The 20,479-nt window shown below is 33.1% G+C and overlaps 1 long non-coding RNA gene across 1 annotated transcript; it reads right to left on the reverse strand.

Moving 5' to 3' along the window:
- Nucleotides 1-8,246: 8,246 nt before the first annotated feature.
- LOC146998163 (uncharacterized) lies at nucleotides 8,247-15,602 on the reverse strand. The gene is made up of 3 exons (XR_015040025.1): nucleotides 15,531-15,602; nucleotides 12,907-12,996; nucleotides 8,247-8,388 (listed from the first exon to the last, which is right to left on the reverse strand). It is a non-coding gene; the product is annotated as an uncharacterized LOC146998163 (long non-coding RNA).
- Nucleotides 15,603-20,479: the final 4,877 nt, after the last annotated feature.

Here is a 20,479-nt window from a genome sequence, read left to right on the forward strand (position 1 = left end):
TGTATTTGATGATAACATACCTTTTTTTTAGAATTTAGTATAATGATTATAGTTTGAATATATTTTCTATTCATTTAATATACTTATCAATTGTTTTATAATTATATGTTAAAATACTTATTGACATAAATTTGATTGTTGTTAGATTAATGTGAACTCTTGACAGAGTTCAGGTGGGGAGTGTGTGGAAATTATTTTGACTAATTGATAGATGGCGCTAGCGTTGCGTGTTAACGCGACGCGACGTGCCTTCTGAATTTCCATAGACCGGCAATTCGATAGATGGATGTTTGATGCTTCGCACACTATTTGATTAGGAACACTTCGGTTCCTATTTGATTTCGATTTTCGATTATGAAAGCATATAGATTTGTTTGTCAACTGAACCACCATGTTTTGATTAATGATCTGTAAATATTGTACATATTAAAAGTTACATTTTAAAGTGATTGATGTCGATTTATAGATCTTAGAATATTTTGAAACAGTTTCTTTTAAATGCATTCAAGACGGTTGACAATTTGGAAATCCAAAGAAGAATTTTTTATTTTTAGCTGTTGACCTGCGATGTGATATACAGGTTAGGTACTAAAACAGCCTTCAGAAATTTTTGCAACCACAATGCTCGGTAAGTATCGGTAAATTAAAGCAGATGAGAATTCTAAATATTTAGAAGAACTAAAACCACAGCATATTCGAAAAATATAGATAATTGGGTTATAATTTTTCTTTAATCCAAATCTCCATTTAGTGCAATGTAAGCAAGGGAAATTTTTTTTCGTTAATTACATTTTTATTGTCTATTCAAAAACGTGTAGTCGTAGAACGCTGAATTTGAATTGATGTAATATGTAGTTGCGCACTTCCTTTTTTCGTTGCAATCGACCGCACTAAAAATAAATAAATAAATATATATGCACGGGTTTCCAAAAATTAAGGAAAGATCACAAAAAAAAAAAGGCCCAACTTGTTCAAAAATTAGTCAATCAGTACAAAACTTGAATATGTCGTCAAATAAGAATTGCTGAGTAGAACTACATTATACAAATTAGTGGCGCTGTAATCAAAGTACGTAATCTGCGAGGAGCATAAAGTTGCATGTTTCGCTGTCAATGCCAAGACAAGAAGTCTGGGATAGTCAATTCATAACAATGACTTCCAGGCATTATTTGCCCAAAGAATTGCGACCGAGTACTGTTGGGAGATTAGAGCACAAAATCAGTCAGAAGTGACCAGATGTCTGAATGTGAGTCCTTCTATGGTACATAGACTTTGGCAATAATTTTTAGCCACAGATTAGGCATCCAGGAGGTTCAGCCAAAGACGACCAACCGCTACGACGAGCGCTGTTCACTGATATTGTTGTAAGGCACACGAAGGAATAGAATCTCAACTCCGACTCAGATCCTCCTTGGCTGCAGCCACTAGAAGGTTGGTGTCAACGTTAACCTTGCGTAGAAGGCTTCACGAAACACGTCTGCACTCGAGCTGACCAGCCATTTGCGTGCCTCTCACATCGCATCATAGAAGGGAAAGTTTCAGGTGGGCAGGTCAACATGTCCATTGGACAGCTGATCAGTGGGAGCTGTTCTCTTTACGGATGAGTCCAGGTTTATCCCCCAAGGCGTTACTTGATTTGAGGAGAACCTGGAACCAGTTATCATCCATCAAAACCGACCAGACGGTATGGTGGTTAGGGAGCCTGACTGTGATACCGAAGGACCTGGGTTCGAACCCCGAAGAAGGCATGAATGTAAAAATGTGTGTTCCTTCATAGGAGGCAAAGGTGGCTCACCTATTGGGTGCCTCCATAATAGAGACAACCACATCTGCCCTTAGAGGTGGCCGATGCCGATATAGGAGAGTGCGCGCCATTGGGGGAAAATCCATCAAATATCCGTGAAAGAGATGCATATAGAGAAGGCAGTGTCTGTGTTTGAGGTGGTATCTCTTTCGGTTGGACGCACAGAGACATTCATGTCTTTCCACGTGAAGCCATGATTGTTGAGGCCTATAGAGATGACATCTTTGATGGTTATGTACCGTATTTAGGCCGTGGCAATAGATGATAGTTTCCTTTTACAAGACGAAAATGCTAGACCGCAAAGAGCTCGCACCTTTTGTGATTATCATCATCAGCAAACAGTTCAGCGCATAGAATGACCAGCTCGATTACCGGACCTGAATCCTATCGAGCATGTTTAGGGTTGCTTTAGGTAGACGTATAGCTGCTCTCAACCCCCCTCTTCAAACCCTTGCACGCTTGCAACTGCTTTTCAAGAGCAATGGCTCTCATTTCTTACGGAACTGATACACTGTATCGACAGCATCGCCCATCGCTGTATGTGTTGCATTACTTCTACAGGAGATCACACTATTTAAAAATTTTGTTTTCTTGAAGTAATAACCAAAATAATTAGTTATTATGTAAAGTTTTAATTAATTTAAGGAATTTTTACTCAATAATTATTTCTAATGGAAAGAGGTTCCATTTGAGCTTTTGCAGCTCAAGATGATGGTTCGGTAAAACCATCGAAACTAGTCCTGTGAAAATTTGAAAATATAACGCTGATTTTTGTTGTTTGACTTTTAAATTAATATTTTTACTTACTTACAACAGATACATGTTCCGATTTAAGTATGTTGAGTTTGATTTGGTTTGGTAGCACTGGCATTTTATCATTGCAATTTAATCGACGTGGAACTCTACACAAAGGAACAACGGGTTTGACAGCGGAACTCGTTACAAAAGCGGAGAATGTTATGTACAAACTGTTAGGAAGCTTCATGCAATCTTTGGAGGGGAAAGTGCACCTGATGAAACAACAGTTCACGGAGAACGAAAAACCAAGAACAAAATCATGGCATTCAACCAGTTCGGAAGAAATATATGTTTTTTAGGCATACTGATTTCACAAGGAATAACACTGAAGCCTGATATAAACTGGTCTAAAAATGACTTGATCGAAACTCCATTTTAGGGATCTTTTTTATTATAAAAACATCATTTTCATTATACTTACATCTTTTTATTATACTTTTACCCAAAGCATTAAATTTTGTGCATTCATTTTTTTCTTTTATTCTTTATTTTGTGAAAGTAAAGAAAGTACAGTTTTTAGAAAGTAAAACTTGCCCTTATTTTCCCCTAATACATCGCATAACTACGCGCGCCTGTGTGAAAAACCGTGGCACTGGAAAATGAATCTTGTACGTTTTCCGCGGCAGTTAAGGCGTTAAAGAACTTTCTTCTTCGCTAGTTTCTTTTTCATTGCTGTTTAACATTTGTTTTATTTTTAAGCAATTCTAAACACATAATTACGCTGTGGTGATTTTTATGGCAAATTGCACATTTAATAGAACTCCTGCATTTATTTGCACAGCGACAGACTTTAAACAGCGAAAGCAGTGCCCTTTAGCTTTTAAGAGTTTTTGCCTCCCTGAAAATGGCATTTTTTGAGCCTTAAAACAATTAAATGAATCTTGTTTTCCGCAGCAAAACACGCACTTCTTAGCGGGAGAATCAGCACTCAACAAACTTGCTGCCGTTGATGGTCGATCGTGAACAGTTTTAATAAATTTAATCCCACAGATCACTTCGTTCTTCAAACCAAAACCAGCCATAGCTAAACTTATGCGTTCTTCGGATTCTACTTTTGATTTCAAAAATTTTAATAAACTGTCCAGTCTACATTTAGAGTCTGGACTGTTCAGCATTTGCACTTCTTTGATAGGCTCTTAAAAAATCCTCAGGCAAGCAAGATTCAACTAAAGGATAAAGTAATGCAGCACTTTTATCTGTAGTGACGCCAACGGTTTCCAGAGCCCGAATTTGTTGTTCCAAATTATCATATAATGCACATAAGTTATTACAGGAATTACTACAATTTGCATTTTTCAGGACTAATTTCAACAATTCTCTCACATAAACTTCCACTTGCAAGTCATTTCGACCAAAACTAGCCTTCAAACATTCTATGGCCTTGAGATAATTAGCAGATGTTGGAGGAAAACTTTCTATAACCTCCCTTGCACGTGTACCCTCAACAGTCGCTTGTAATAAATATTGAAATTTATCACTATCAGAAATCGTAGTATCTCTGTCAATTTTTTTCAAATTGACCCCCCCAAAAAAAATAACGATTCCTTAATTTCACCATCAAATTTTCGTAATTCAAGCTTTGGAAGTTTAAATGTACGTTTACATACATTCTTATTAACAGATTCATTCAAAATTAAATTTGAAGTACTTACATTTTGTAGATTCTGAAGAATATATTTCACTTTAGTTTCGATTCTAACGGCCTTGTCACGATAATCTTCAATAATATCCAATTCTGCTTCAATTTCGTTTCCGGGCAGTGTGCTAAGATAACGTACGTGCGTATCTTCCAAACGTTGAGCTTTCGAAACAAAAACATTAAGCTCCGGCTGTAATTCAGAAGAAATGACATTCTTCTAAAACATTGAAGGATTTTGTAAAAGCAGCTCTGTGAATCTTCTTTTCAAGTTTAATAGCTTCTTTAGCTTCCATTTTTATACTTTAGAATTCCAAACTAAAGTCTCTGATGTCCCGCCGAGGGTACCAATAAAATGTTCGTTTACGCGTCAAACTATTACTCTACCAGCGTATCTAAACAGACTATTATATTCTAAAGTATTCATTTATTTAATAAAACATTACTCAGGTATATAACATATAATTAATCTTCAATAAGCCTAACTAACTACAGAAACATATTTTCCTAATTCTATGAATTGCCCTGCTGCCACTCTCATGAAACCAAACTAACAACAATTATTAGTGGCCAAAAAGTAAAAGAATAAGTATTGTAAAATTATAAGTATAATTTAAGTAAAAAATTAGAGGAAAATAAGTACAAAATACAAACTACATTCTTTTGAAATTCAACACTAGGTGGGCTCGGGCTAGGGCTTAAAACTAACTAACTAACCATGTCTGCATCATTTACATCAAAATTATCACATCACACATCTATTTTCATGATTTCACTGCTGCGTTAGTGTAACAAAATTTTTGTTTTGGCTGCGGGGTATGTTGTGTATTTTTAAAATATTTATCTTAATTGTATATAATTCTGTAGGCCCATATTATTAGAATCTAAGCCAAAATACTTAAGTTGAAAACTTGAACATGCCTCATATCTTAAACCTCAGTATCGGATACAAATTATCACAATTTGCATCTTTTCTACCACTTCTGACTCAGGTTGACATAAGATGTTCAGCTGAACTGAGGAGTTGTTTGTATTTTACGTCTTGAATGAAATTTTGTGAGCATAACAATACGTCATTTGCCTTATTTGTACATATTTTCATCAGCATAAGTGATTTTACACTAGAAAAGGACTACTGAGTAGACATGACATGCCTACGATTATGGAGTCTACGATCCATGATCGTAGTCTACGATCCATCTCCATGTCATGAGTCTACGATCTATCTACGATGAGAGTACCATCTACGATGAGTCCACCTACGATCCATCTACGATGAGTCCACCTAAGATCCATCCACCTACGATCATCTACGATGAGTCTACCCACATAGCACAAAAACATCCTTGGGATATCCCAAGGATGTTGCTCGCAGGATATGCGCACATCCTGAGGACATCCCGGAATATCCTGCGAACCTCCTCCCGAGTGCTTAATGTCACATCCCGGGATATCCTCAGGACATCCTAACCAAGTCCCATCGACAGCGTGCGGGATGTTATTAGGATATGAACTCCTACTTAATACATCCTCAGGACATCCCGGGATATCCCACAAACCTCCTAAGCACATCCCATTATATCCTAAAAACATCCTATCTATGTCCCATCGGCAGCATATGGGATGTTATTAGGATTTAAAAGTCCTACTTACTACATCCTCAGGACATCCCGTAATATCCCAATTTCCTCCTAAACTCATCCTCCTGAGCTCTTAATGTCACATCCCAGTATATCCTTAGGACATCCTATCTACGTCCCACCGACAGCGTATGGGATGTTATCAGGATTTGAAACACTAGTTACAATATCCCTTTAACCTCTTAAATACATACTCTCAACTGCTTAGTGTCACATCCCAGTATATATGCAGAGGAAAATTCCAGTGAAAGTATGTGAAGGTGCGATGATCTAAAACCTACTTTTTTTTACACAGATAGTCTCAAATCGTTCTCCAATGGTTACTATGGAAAAATCAGAAATGTTGAAAATATTTATACAACTTATTTTGTTTTTAAATCTGAATTTGTGAATACATTAAAACTGAGCAAGGAAATTAAAATGAATTATTAATACAAAATATTAAAACTGAAAATTTTGCTTTTATTTTTAAGATATTAAAAATCTTTTGATCATTTTTAAACATCCAATAGCCCCCAAATTGAATTATTCATAATTAAATTATTTTACAAAATCAGTTTCTAATTTCAGTTAATTTGTATTAAAAATTGAATAATAAAATTACCCATTTAATAATCTTTACATAAATGAAACATCTTTCTTTAAAACATGTAAGGAATTTATAGTGTTTTGATGACACTGTTGGGAAATTGTTAAAAGGAATAAATTGTATTTTTAAAACTAAATCAATTCCTAGCCTCAGAATAAATAAATATGTTTTCGTAACATGAGAATGCTGCAGGCTTTTTTATATATTTAATATTTAGTTGTAAAAATTTGACATTATGTTAACAATTCTTTATATCATTCAAAAGGTAACTGAAGAAGCTCTTCTAAAATTCTATCTTTCTGCTCACACAAAAAAAAAATCTGAAAGGCCTCAGATTTTAGCAGTCACTCAAAGAGGCTAAAAGTTTATGAATGCATAGATTATCAATACAGATGGGGCAGTAGAAATAGCAAAACATTTTATAAGATACTGACACTAGAAAGTTATATATCTTCTATATATTTGAAAAATGAAGAAATATATCATGTAATTATGTAGAAATATTAAAATGTTTTCAATTAGATATATCATGAATTAAATGCATTTTAAATCAATCAGATTAAAAATTAAAAAAAGCATTGTTAAGAACTGTGTGTAATGCTTTTAAATAGCTTGACTTGTTAGTCAATAATATATTAGATTTTAAAGGTAAATATGTTAAATTTTGCCAAATGGAAAGACTTGAATGAAAAGCGAAACAAGTTTACGACTGACAATATGAAGTCACATTTCAAAACTAATAGCCCTTTTAGATTAAAAAAAAAAAGTTCTGAAAATAATTTGCAATGTTTCATTGGTATTATTTTACGCAAAATTCAGTAAAATGAAATTTACCTGTTGAAATCAGCACCAAATTAAACTTTGTAAATTCTAGTGCATGTTAAAGGTTGTCTCATCCAGAATTTTATTACTAACCATTCATTTCAGAGCAAAATAAAACAGTAATTGCCATTTATATGACAATCAATATCAAAAATTTAAATCTGCATTTTACGCAACATAGAAAAACTTCAAAAGATCTACTGTTTACCATGCAATTAAGGCATTTTATTCTGCTATCAAATCTACCAATTATTAATTCCATTAAGTATATTCAGTTTACTCTTTCTGCTCAATATATGCAATGTAAAATTTTCCATAAATTTATTAATTCATTTTATTTTGAAGTGAGCTTTTATTCAACTCTCAATGTCAACGAGAATGTTTAGTTCATTTTTTATTCGGTCTCAAAAGAGAAATCAAAATACGTGGATTTATGTACCTGTATTTATGAATCAAAATACACGAGAAATCACAGTGAGAAAAGCACTGCTACCTTAAACTGTGATTATATATAACAAATGCAGTGAATTATAGTTAAAAAATAGTGAAAATATTTATATTTCTGAACTATTTCATATATAACATTTTCAGTTTCGCATATGTGGCAATTTAAGAACTTTTTTACGTATACCAATTTTTTGAAATATCTGCAAATTTTTGTATCTTCAAGGAAAGCTTATTCTTTCACCTTTAGTATATAAGTAATGGTAATTTACCAGATAAAATTACTTAATGGGGAATACAGAAAAATATCTAACCACTTACCTTTGTGACTTCATCTGCAAAGAGACTAAAAAAGTAGTTCAGCTAAATCTGCTATAATAAATATTTATAATAATGCTAAATTATGCAATATCTATTAATATGACAAATTTTTGTAAAGCTATTTATTTAGATGAAAAATAAACACATTCAGAAATTTATGGCACTATATTATGATTAACAGAGGAAAAACACTTTTCAAAATTCAAAATAGTTTTTATTAATCCAATTTATCACATTTTATTTGAATTCATGAAAAACAATCTTATATCCATGTATTCTTATGTATATAAGAACTCTTGATAAATTGGATCTCTGTCATTGCCTTTCACAGCACCTAAAATAAAAAAAAAATAAAAAAAAAAAAAACACTCACAATTACTATATGTGAATATAATTCATAATTAAATTTAAACAAATGACTATTAGAATGCAAATTAAAGGAAACATTTAAAATATTTTAACATTTAGTACCTATAAACAGAGTAGCAATTATTTGATTTTTCGATTATAGTAAAATAAACATGGGGGATGCCTTTTAAAATTTTTTATGTCAGAAAATAAACTCAAACCACCAGCTGAACATATGAGCAGTTTTATCAATCAGCCACTGGTAGGTAACCTGGATCAACATATAAAGTTGCCAAGATAAAGAGAGAAACAAAATTATGATAATCACATCTTACCTATTCATAAAACTATTTTAAATTTAATGTGTAGGCAAGTCCAAAAAGAGTGAGAATGAATTTATTTTGCAACACAAAGTAAAGTCTTGCAGGAGCAAAAAAAACTTGTCTCATGAGATTGGCAAGTAAAAAATAATTAACTGCATCTGGTAACATTTATCTGACAACACATAAGTAATAGTTAGCTACGTGCAGAAAATAAAATCTGATCAGGGGCGTAGCTAGAGGGGGTCAAGGGGGGCATCTGTCCCCGGGTGCAGAATCCAAGGGGCACCAAACTGATGTTAGAACATTTCAGAATTAAATGTTTTCCATCCTTGGCAAGCAGTAGGGGGCACGAAATCTTCAGTTGTCCCTGAGCGCTGAAAACCCTAGCTATGACTCTGAATCTGATCATGTTAATGCAATTTTAAACTTTTGAATTTAACCGCAGAAATTTACCAAAGAAGTTCTTGTAACAGTAGTACATGAAGATGTGGCTAATCTTTACTGTATGGTACACCCTGGTTTCTGTCCGAAAAAAAATCGCAAAGTGGTATTGGTTGTTTGTGAAATGTGGAAGCCCATTGCGTCAAATAAGTTTTTCGGTAACCCTAATGTTGATAATGTTGGCAAAAGTAGCCTTTGGGGAAAAAAAAAAAAAAAAAAAAAAAAAAAAAAAAAATTTGTCAATAAAAAGGAGTTATTTCTGCAAATATTGCCAATGTGCTGTGATAAATTTAGTTTTGGGCTACTTTTTTTAATAGTAAACCTTTTGTACGGTCCCAGGTTTTTGGTTCTTACCATTCTTTTCAATTGCTGTGTTTGGTTGCACGGAAGTGGTATGGTCTTGTATTTTGAACATGCTATTTATTATTTTGGTGTGGGTACCATCGTTTGAGTATGTCTGAGGTGACTAAGAGACGAAAAATTTAATTGAATTGCTTACCTGGAGGATGGTGGTGGGAAGCCTAAACATATGCATGTGAAAAAAAAGGTATGTTAAAAAAATGATGTTTCATTTATTTTTTTGTCTCTGTGTGTTAATTTTTGTTAGAAGATTTGTTGTTTAATGTTTTTATGTTAGGAAATATGTATTTTTGGTAACTTATTCCTCTCTGTTTATGTATTTTTGGTTGTCTGTGTGTTAAGACAGTGGCGAATTTTTTCTGGTAACTATGATATTTTTAACTTTCTGATTTTCTTAAAGTAAAAATAGATCAATGTGTACATGGACAAAATTAACGCAGTGCACAATGCCCAGTTTGTGCAGTTCTCTGTTTTAATAGGTCGATGTGTACATGGACACAGAGTTTGTGTATGTCTTTGACTTCTTATTTTGGTTTTGTGTAGCGGTCACCTTGAAATTGGTGCCGATCCTCTCAGGTGCCGATCTTGATATAAAAAAAAGAAACGATTCGCCAAGGGTTACAGTAGAGTAAATTTTTACCAAAGATGTTCTACCATAATCACCATTTCAGTGGTTTAAACACTAGTGGAGCAGTATGCAGAGATGAAGATTTGAGTTTTGTTTACACAGCATGATGGTTTAGGCACTCCAGGCATTACAGTGAACAAAATTATAATAAACATAGCCACAATAATTGTCTATAAATATTGATGTATAACACTGCATTAACTAATATATTTCTTATGCTAGTATATACAGAATCCTTAATCGAAGGGAAAATCAGAAGACTGCGCATGCATTTTCCTTTAACTGAAACATGGATTTGGCCATACAAATCTCAGTCTTACTGGACATGCCACACTATGCAGATAGACAGTAAAAAGTGCTTGTGTTGTTTTTATTTGTTAGAGGTATGAAATAAATATACGGTACTTTTCCGTTTCGCCGGCGCAAACCTCGCCATTTCCCTTTCTCCGGCGCAAATCTTGCCAAGCAGACCTTATTGGTGACAACACACGGTATACACATAAAAAAATGTTAAGAAATGTTAATTCTAAGAATTTTAAACATTTTTTTTTTAATTTTTATTTTGGAGGCATAAACATTTTAATATCGTTTAGAATTTTTTCAAATGGGTCTTTTGTGTCCTTTCGCCACATAAATTCGGCGAGGTAACTTTCCAGATGATGCCGAGCAGTTCCTCTGTGTTTCTTATTCCGCCATTTTGCGCTTCCCCATAGTCTTTCAATTTTTTGCGTGTGCGTTCCAGTTTCCGGATCTACAAAATTGTATTTATGGTTCACTTTGAAATGTTCGAAACTTTCCTCTTCCAGTTTTTCAGTGCAATATGATTTCCATAAATCGGAATATATTGTAGTTCCTTTTTCGATGTTTTCATTTATTGCCTCTAATATAATACTCATGGATCGGTTTGGCACCATCACAAGGAAACATTCGTTTGTTTCACGACAAACTCCACCAAAGATCCACTGTTGTGGTAAAATCCGTCCCGCGTTGTTTTTGCGCTTCGTGAACATACTTTCATCCACTTCAACGATCATACCAGGGCCTCCTATTTTGCGTTGTTGACGTTTAAGTAAAGAATCCACACAAACCTCTCGCATGTAGTTATTCCAATCCACAACTGTTCCGTGACTGATTTCCAACTGCTTTTCGCACCATTTAACTGAAGTTAATTCTTCACTCCAACAATAAATGAATCTTAAACACTTCAAGAAACTCAATCTCGATGATTCAAACCATGTGCCTTTCCGTATACTTCTTTTACTGCGGCAAGTTGAAAGGTTGCAACGCCATTGAATTTCGTCTCCGAAATATAATTTCATTTCATGATTATTTTCACAAATAGCAATGTTAGGCAAAACGCCTTTCGCTTGAAGGAATCTGACAGATTCTTCCTCTGTCCTGGGCAAATCCCAAATTTTCATTGGTTTTTCATCCATTTTTGACATATTTGTAAAAGACGTTAATTTTAGAATTTAAAGACGTTAAATTAAAGATTTACTATGCTTTCATGGTATAACCTCTTGATTCGCAGTTTAATATCACGTGATCCCAAACGATCTCATCTCACGTAAAATACGCTACAAAAATCTGATTCTCTCAGGAATTATCTACATTAATTTCAAGTTAAATCTCAGTATGGAATACGAGTTTAAATGCAAGAATTATTTCAATATTATAATTAAAAAAATTCTATGTAACTGTATGCCAATATTGAAAAAAAAAGGTAAATCTGATAATAAATCTCAGCGACTTGTTTTGAAAAAGTGCCGTGAAAGGTTATCAGCAAAGATATTCGCTTTGGCATCAGTTCTACCATTATCGGCGACTTTATCGCTTGCGCCGGCGAAATGGGAAATTGCGCCGGCCAAACGGAAAAGTACCAAATATACTTCTAGATTTAAATTTTTTCTTTTCTTGTTTTACATTTGGATTACCTATCAAAAAGTAAGGAATTTTGATATTATTACAATATCGGAGTTAAAATAACAATTATTGGACATGTTAAAAAAATGAAAATTTTAAATTAGGTTAAAAAGTAACCCTTAATGTGGCATATTTTTGAATTAAACTCTATCGACATTAAAAACAACAAAATGTCCCTCTTTATTAAGGACTTTAATTAACTAATTTTAAATACGGAGCTATGAATGAATTTTTTCCTTTGCATGTTATAATAACTGAAACAAAATTACTCTGATACAGTCAAAATTCCTAAATGCAAGTACATAAAATTTACTTTAGCAATTTAAAGAGATGAGACACACTGAACACATGAATAAATTTCTATCAAAGAATAATTTATTAAATTTGGCCCGTTCCATAGTAAACTTTAACCATTAGATTACATTATTACACCATGTTATCAGTTTGAAAAGCAAGTCATATGCCAGATCTTGGATGTAAAAGAAATGCACAAAATAATATACAGATTATTGAAAAATGATGTATACCAATGTTTATAGATATGATTAAATGTAACAGAAAATTTACTGTCACAACCACATTTTTAAGTGAAATGTATTATTTTAACATTTTACAATATTTAAGGTATGGCATTAAATGCAACATTATGTGCCTGGATATAAGTTAGTAAATTAAAAAAAAATAATAATAATCAAAGAATGAATGTCATGAAAAATTTCAAAAACAAGCAGAATTTAATTTAGAAGACCTTTAGACACTTATGATAAATAAATTTGAGAATTCTTCACCCAAAATTAAATTATAATTAACTAAAACCAGTTTGACTGACCTTCTACAAAATCCTTCAGCTGCAATTTTTTCTAGCTTGAAAACCAAATTCTTCTCCACATGGTAATAACATCTTAACCAGTTGAAATTCCTGCAGAAAGTTTGATAACACAGTAATAGAATTAATAGAATAGAAAAATTAACACAAAAGTATAGAACATCATTTAAACTTAACATTATTACAAATTTTGGTGCTTTCTGACTATCTGCAAAGCTGTGAAAATTGGCAAAATGGTTAGTTTATGGTTCATATCTACTGCTCTGTTCACAAGTAGTAATTCAAATAAGCACTTTATAAGAAACAAGAAATTTTAGGATGCACACACACAAAAATATATACATTGGGTCAATATTCACATATTTTTCATCCAATGGAATACTATTCAGAAATAAAGATTAAATATAAAGCATGTAAATACATGTGTGTGGTATGCATATTCATAGTTTGCTATTATCGTGTGCATACTCTTGCTGTTTTAGCATAAGTTGAAGCTGTGAGGGCAGATGATAAGAAAGTATCAGAATTTTTCATGTATAAGAAAAGATTGTCCTGACAATAGTATCTCAATTGTTTAGCACTGACATTTACATAGCGCATTAGAAATATATAGTAATATATGTATAATAAAAAGATAATTGCATATTATTAATTCATTTTTTCAAATGCCAAACTTTAACAATTCTTTCACATATAATTAAACAGAATTCTTTCACATGAACATCTAAAATCCATTCTTAACTAAAGAATAAATAATAAAACCATGTAAATTTCTTATCAAGCCCATCATTTCCGAAATGTCTACTTCTGAAAGTTCCCAGCATTTCTCAATATATTATTAAATTACTAAACTAAGCATCAATGATCGTCATATTCGCTAATGTGGCAATATCTTTCACACTTCTTTGTTACCACAAGTAACAAGTAGGCTTCAATAAATCTTTAACTGTTACATGCTACTTTTGCCTAAAATTTGTACAAATAATAAAATTAAATGAGCTCTTTATAATATGCTCAAAGAAATAATTTTGTATGAAAATTTGTATGTTATATATTGGCCTGATTAATGATTCAGGAAATAATTCGGGTTTTCAAAGTGCTTCCAATAATTCAAATTTCAGCTTGTGTCAAAATAAAATCTATAACACAAAGATAAGCAAATTTCCTTATGAACAATGCATTTTAACATTATTCAATCACTGGCAATCACACAGTACTGATTGCTTCAATAAACATTACTGTAACTGTGTTATTTAAAAGACTGTAATGTTTTAATTATTTCCTTAATTAAAACATTACAGTCTTTTCCTCCTTCTAACACCAAAAGAAAACCCAGATAAGAAATATAAAAATATCAGTAAAAATAAATTATATTATTGAATGACACTTTACATTAATTACACTTATGCATATATTATTTTATTATAAATTATTTCAAAATCAAAGAAGAGAAGGAGAAACTTTAATATTGACATTTCTAAAATGATATAAACATTAATCATTTAGTACAGTTTGTTATTTCAGGCAAAAAAAATTCACTTTTCTGGATAGCATTTATATTTCCATCTCACTTTCAATGAAACATTAAGAGAAATGCATATAATTTAAACACCAGTTTATTTTATTTATCAGACAGATTATGTCAACTTGAAAAATATCTATCAGTAAAATTCGGTAGTAATAATTCTGAATGTTAGGCAACTTGCAAGATTCAACAAAAATTATCAATACTTTTATTATAATGACAATACTACAGTAACATGAACATAAAATTAAACTGCATATAACTATAAAATAAGCCAGCATATAATAATGGTGCATTGGTTTCTAAAACAATGGGCTTGATGAAAAAATACATGTATTATGGTAGCTATTCATATTCTTCAGCTTTCCTAATATTCTCATGTTCACTTTACATAACTAAAGTATCTAAAATACAATAAAAATGCAAACAATATTTATGAGAAAATGTTAAAAGCAATCATAAGCATTTGATTGAATGACCATATTTTGTCTTCCTGCAAGTCGAATCTTAAAATGATATGCAGTTTGAAAAATGCTTAATCCTTTTATAAAATATTCAAAAAAGATTAAAAAAAGGTACTGTTCTGTTATCAGGACCGGGTTCAGAATTGTATTTATGTATGCTTGTATATTTGTATGTCTACATATACACATCTATGCACATACTTACGAACACAGGTTCATACATTTCCGATTCTGGTCCCAATAACAGAACAGTACCCCCAAAAAAAACTTGAATTACAAACTAGATTAAGATAATGTTTCAACCATACATATTTTGGACAAAACAATGCAAACTCTTATTTTTATACATTTGTTCAAACTATTTAACATAAATTTATTGCTGCAATAAAATAATAAGCAATCTAATCACACATATTATTTTGAAACTGAATGCATAAACTAGACTAAAAAAAATTCAGTCATAAACATTTGGATAGCAGGGCAAATTAGATATTTGAAAAGACAGCCAGCCATTGAGATACACGTAATTCACGACAGAATGGTAACAATTCATAAAGCTGTGAAACATTTAACTGTCAAAATGACATAAATTCGAAAAGCAAAAAAAGTAAACATACAAGTATTGCAATTGAACTTACCTTTCATGCAACAAAAAATATCCATACAAGTTAACCTCAAGCGCAGTCATTTTGGATTTCGTTTCAAATCAGACAGATGTTTACGGATTTGCGGAAGAATACGAGGAACTAGTAGTTTGCCGGATACAATGTGCAATGACGCGAAAGAATATAGTTCTGTAGAACTTCCTACATTATTCCGTAATAAACAGTACTATTTCCTAATTTTTTCTTTATCTAATTAATTAATTAAAAGGGAAATAGTTAAATAATGCCGAATTCATTTTTAATGAAATGTAAAATTTTGCATGTATGGGACGACCACCTTCCGTCCAATATTTCTGAGAATATAAACAAATTTTGGAATCTGAGAGTATCAGTAAATAAATATATAGAATATCGCCTCTCAAACGACCACTTCTGAAAGTGACCAATAGTTCTGAGATTATAAATAAATATTGATATTAAGCATTATTTCTATAAGACGACCATCTCTATATAAGACCAAAGTTTCTAGAATCTTGGATAGTCATCAGAGATGTATCTTTACTGCGAAATTATCGCACGACTGTAATTCAATATCAATAACAGATCGCGCGATTGAAAAACATTTTCTGTCCTGTAATTAGAGGAAAAAAAATTTCCTTATGAGGTATTTCTCCCGCTTTCCTAGCGTGCCTTCGTGGTGTAATAGTTCTGCACGCTGGGCCGGTATTTCAGAGGTCCGTGGTTCGATTCACGGCGAAGGCGGTTGCTAATTTTTCATCTCTACGGCTTCCCCCCCAAAAAAATCCTAATGTCTCTACAGTGGCCCCCGAATTAAAAAGGTGTTGGATGAGGTATATCCACACCCAGGATTTAGTGATTGGATCTCCTTAAAAAAAAATTCGGCCTTTAAAAAGAGAAGTAATATAAGGTATTTCTCCTAGCGTGTCTTCGGCCCACCAGCGGCCGAGCGGTCGCTGAACCCTGGTAGTGCGATCCGAGGTTCGAATACCGCGAACGGGCTGGCTGCATGGATGTTTTCGTGGTTTTCCCCACGTGTAACGTGTATACGAGCCAGTTTCCCTTAGAAAGTCCTCCATGAAGACATCCCTCCCCTTAGGCAGATAGCCCTAGTGTGCTTTGCCATAATTAAATACACCACCACCACACCTAGCGTGTCTTCGTGGTGTATTTCGTGGTTTTCCCCACGTGTAACGTGTATACGAGCCAGTTTCCCTTAGAAAGTCCTCCACGAAGACATCCCTCCCCTTAGGCAGATAGCCCTAGTGTGCTTTGCCATAATTAAATACACCACCACCACACCTAGCGTGTCTTCGTGGTGTAGTCGTTCTGCACACTGGGCCGGTATTCCAGAGGTCCGTCCTTCGATTCCCGGCGAAGGCAGTTGCTAATTTTTCATGTTTCCTGCTTCCAAAAAAATACCTAATGTCTCTATACCCAAATTTAAAAAAAAATTGGTTTCCGTAATTAAATATATATATATCTAATTTTACCTATATTTGTAGTAGGGTTTGTAATCTGTAAGTAATTATACATGTAATTTATACATTTTTTATAAAAAAAAAATATATGTTATTTAGAATTTTGCAAATATTCTAGAAAATGCTAATCCATTGAAAAAAATCTTTTCCATGACTAAATAAATTTTTAAAAACGTCAGAAAAAATAGCAGTTAAAATTAATAACAAAATAACAAGAATAAATCATCAATCATATCAATATTTTTAATGTACAGCATTTAGAAACAACTTAGTAAAATACATATGAAAAATAAAATAATGTGCAAGTTTCAGATGTGCAATGTCAAAAAATTAAAACTGGTAAATTTGAGAACAAATATCCTCAAAATGTTTGACAACGAAAGTCCTCCGGACAATGCAGAATGAATGTCCTCAGGATGTGAAATTGGTGAACTCCTCAGGACATCTGAGAATCAACATCTTCAGGACATCCTGTCATATCCCGGGACATAGCGACTTAAATAAGACATCCTCAGGATGTTAAATTACGATCTCCTCAGGACATCTGAGAATCAACATCCTTAGGACATCCTAAGTATGTCCCGGGATACTGCGACTTAAATGGGACATCCTGAGGATGTTTTGTGCTATGGGGGTATGATCCATCTTCATGACATGCCTACGATCATGTCATGGAGTGACATGTCTACGACTAGATTGTTGTAAATAGCAATGTTTCTCCATTGCATCCACATTGTTTTATTTTTACTATCTTTATATTTTAAAATGCATTTTTACGCCATCCATGAAAAATATCAAACATTACCTGTTATCAGCGTTTTGAGGAAATTACTGATAATTGTGAACGTTTGCACTCCTACAGGAGCGATAAAACATCACCTGATTTAGATTGGCCAATCACATCACAACTTTTACCGAATGAACTGTGTCAAGGCTTTAGGTTACGATCTCTACTTATTTATTGATAAAATTTACCAAATGTTATCCATGATATAGCATTTATTTTTCTGTGCATTTTGATATGTCACTTGCCAAATATTACGAATGGAGTTTAACATATTAAACTTCTCAACGAAATACTATGTGAATGACGATGACGTCACTGCCTACGTGCAGAATTATAGATCTGACTCTTTGTACATACTTTTATTTTTGTAAATTGATACTTTTTTAGATTCCCACTCCAGGACGTGCTGTTATTTCTCAGACCAGTGCTGTCTTGCGGTCTCCCCTTCTCAACATCAAAGCCTCACTTCCAAGCACCACACACCAGGAAAACTCTACATATGATATGCGTGGCATATCAGCGGCACTTGGACTTGGAGAAGTTGTCTGTCGCCTTCAGTTATCTGATGGCTGATGTCTGAGCCTGTCTAAAGTTGACAGCAATCTAGAGAACGTCATTTGAGTCTGGTCCCTGGTATAAGAGCACAGGCTGAAAGATGGAACCTCTAAAAAGCAGTATTTGCTGATTATTATAATCCTGTCCAAATCGGCAAGCTAAAGGTTGAAAGCTTAGTACTTTAGAATTACTTCAATTAGACGTGTAGCTCCTCTTAGAGTAAAATTCAAGTGTGAATTTTAGTACGGTCAAGTCTGTACATTTTTCTGAATTTTCAAACAGACACTCAATATAAAGATTTAAGTTAAAATGGTATTGAATTTTTGTCTGCATAGAAGCGTCATTTCATCTGGATTGCTCGGGAAAGTAAATCACTGGCACCTAGTAATTAGAATCGATTCATTAGTAATCAGTGCACCTAGTCATTAGAGCTAGCTGTAGTGGTGACAATAACTCAGCATTCTCAAAGCTAACAGCAGGTCCCATAAAGTAAATCCGCGAAAGTGGAGTGGCTACGACCAGCAAACATTGATAGCTCCTTCCGGATACACGAACAGCCAGGAAAAGAGGGTTACCTGTACGGAAATTTTCGTATTTCCCTCTGTATGTAACGTTATTAATACAATTACTTGCTGATTTGTGGTAGTAAAAGGAATATTTTTGAAATTAATAACTCATGTGAAATAAAGAATATAATAATAATTAGTATCTCTTTATGTGAGTTTTTTAATATTTATCATTTAAAGCGTCTTTTCAGGCGTAGCATACACCATTTAAATTTTCGCTTCCGGTATCCAAGTGGTAAAGTTAATAGGAAAAGGGGGGTGAATACACGAGTAAAATACGATAAATGTTCTACCATAATCCGTCATATATTTTTCATAAACTTCATTAAAAAATCATTGATTTATTATTTTCCATTTTTATAATCATGAAATTCTGAATTGATTGTTATCATTAGCATTTTATTATAGTATAAATTATTTATACTGTTATTTCTTAAAGTTGTAACTTTATCCATGCAAAATTGCATATTAGGTGACGGTAAACATTTTTAGCTCTGTCAATGGGAAATCAGAATCTTGTGAGCAAAAATATTCATACATATCCTGCCAGAATGTAGTTAGAAAAAATACTTGCGAAGAACATGATTTATTATCATGAACATGATTATTTATTTATTAACATTTATCGAAGAACATGATTTTACCAGTGACATAAATTCTTCAACGCTAAAATCCTCTTTTTCGATAAAACTCTTGCTCATTTTACAAAAATATGAAATAAAATAAAAGTGAAAAAAAAAAAAAAAAAAAAAAAAAAAAAAAGTGCTTGCCTTGTACAAAATTCTAGAACAAACGGGCGAAATCAAATTTGGGAGATCTGTTGACTTTTTCTGCATTTGAAATAGCTACAGGAATAATAAAAATTGAAATTGGAATATTTTTCCGATTCATTTTACAAAGGGCAGAATTCGGACTGCGAAAAGATGAACAAAATCAGTTCGGAGTGATAACCTGGAAGATGAGTACTTAATTAAGGAATTACTTGAATATAACCAAGCAACATGCTGCGTAAGGAGAAGGATGTCCTCCCGCAAAACTTTCTGAGGAGAACTGGTAAAGCTTCTTCACATGGTTACCATATTAAAAGTAACGAATAACTAATCCGTAACCGTAAAAGACTGTCGGAGAAATTTTTGCCCAGTCTAACATCTTAACCACAGATGAACAAAAGCTGCTATTTTGCGAGATTGGAACAGACTCGTTCACTCACTGAAATGAATCAGTTCCTTTCCACGACTCGTCGGTCACTAAACGTGTCAGACCTATTTCTACTTTTCCACATACACTAACTTACATCTTACAATGAACCTGGCGAATTCTCGCACAAGCGTGAATTAAATACCAGCACAGAAGAAGGGTCCAAAATAACCCTTTATTAAATCAAACTAATTTCACAGAAAGCACGGACTTCGTGCTTTACAAAACACCTTTCACTTGCGGCGGTAACTAAACGCAGACTATAATACAAATCAAATTCTGTAAAATTAACGAGTGCAAGAACGCACTTCAAAATTACTCCTAAGAGATGGACTCACAGAAATCTAACCGGCGTGATACTAAACTGATAAGGCCAAG

Source organism: Stegodyphus dumicola, chromosome 3, assembly GCF_044657685.1.
Source record: "Stegodyphus dumicola isolate Sdum_Otavi_A_Nest chromosome 3, ASM4465768v1".
Classification (NCBI taxonomy): Eukaryota; Metazoa; Arthropoda; class Arachnida; order Araneae; family Eresidae; genus Stegodyphus; species Stegodyphus dumicola.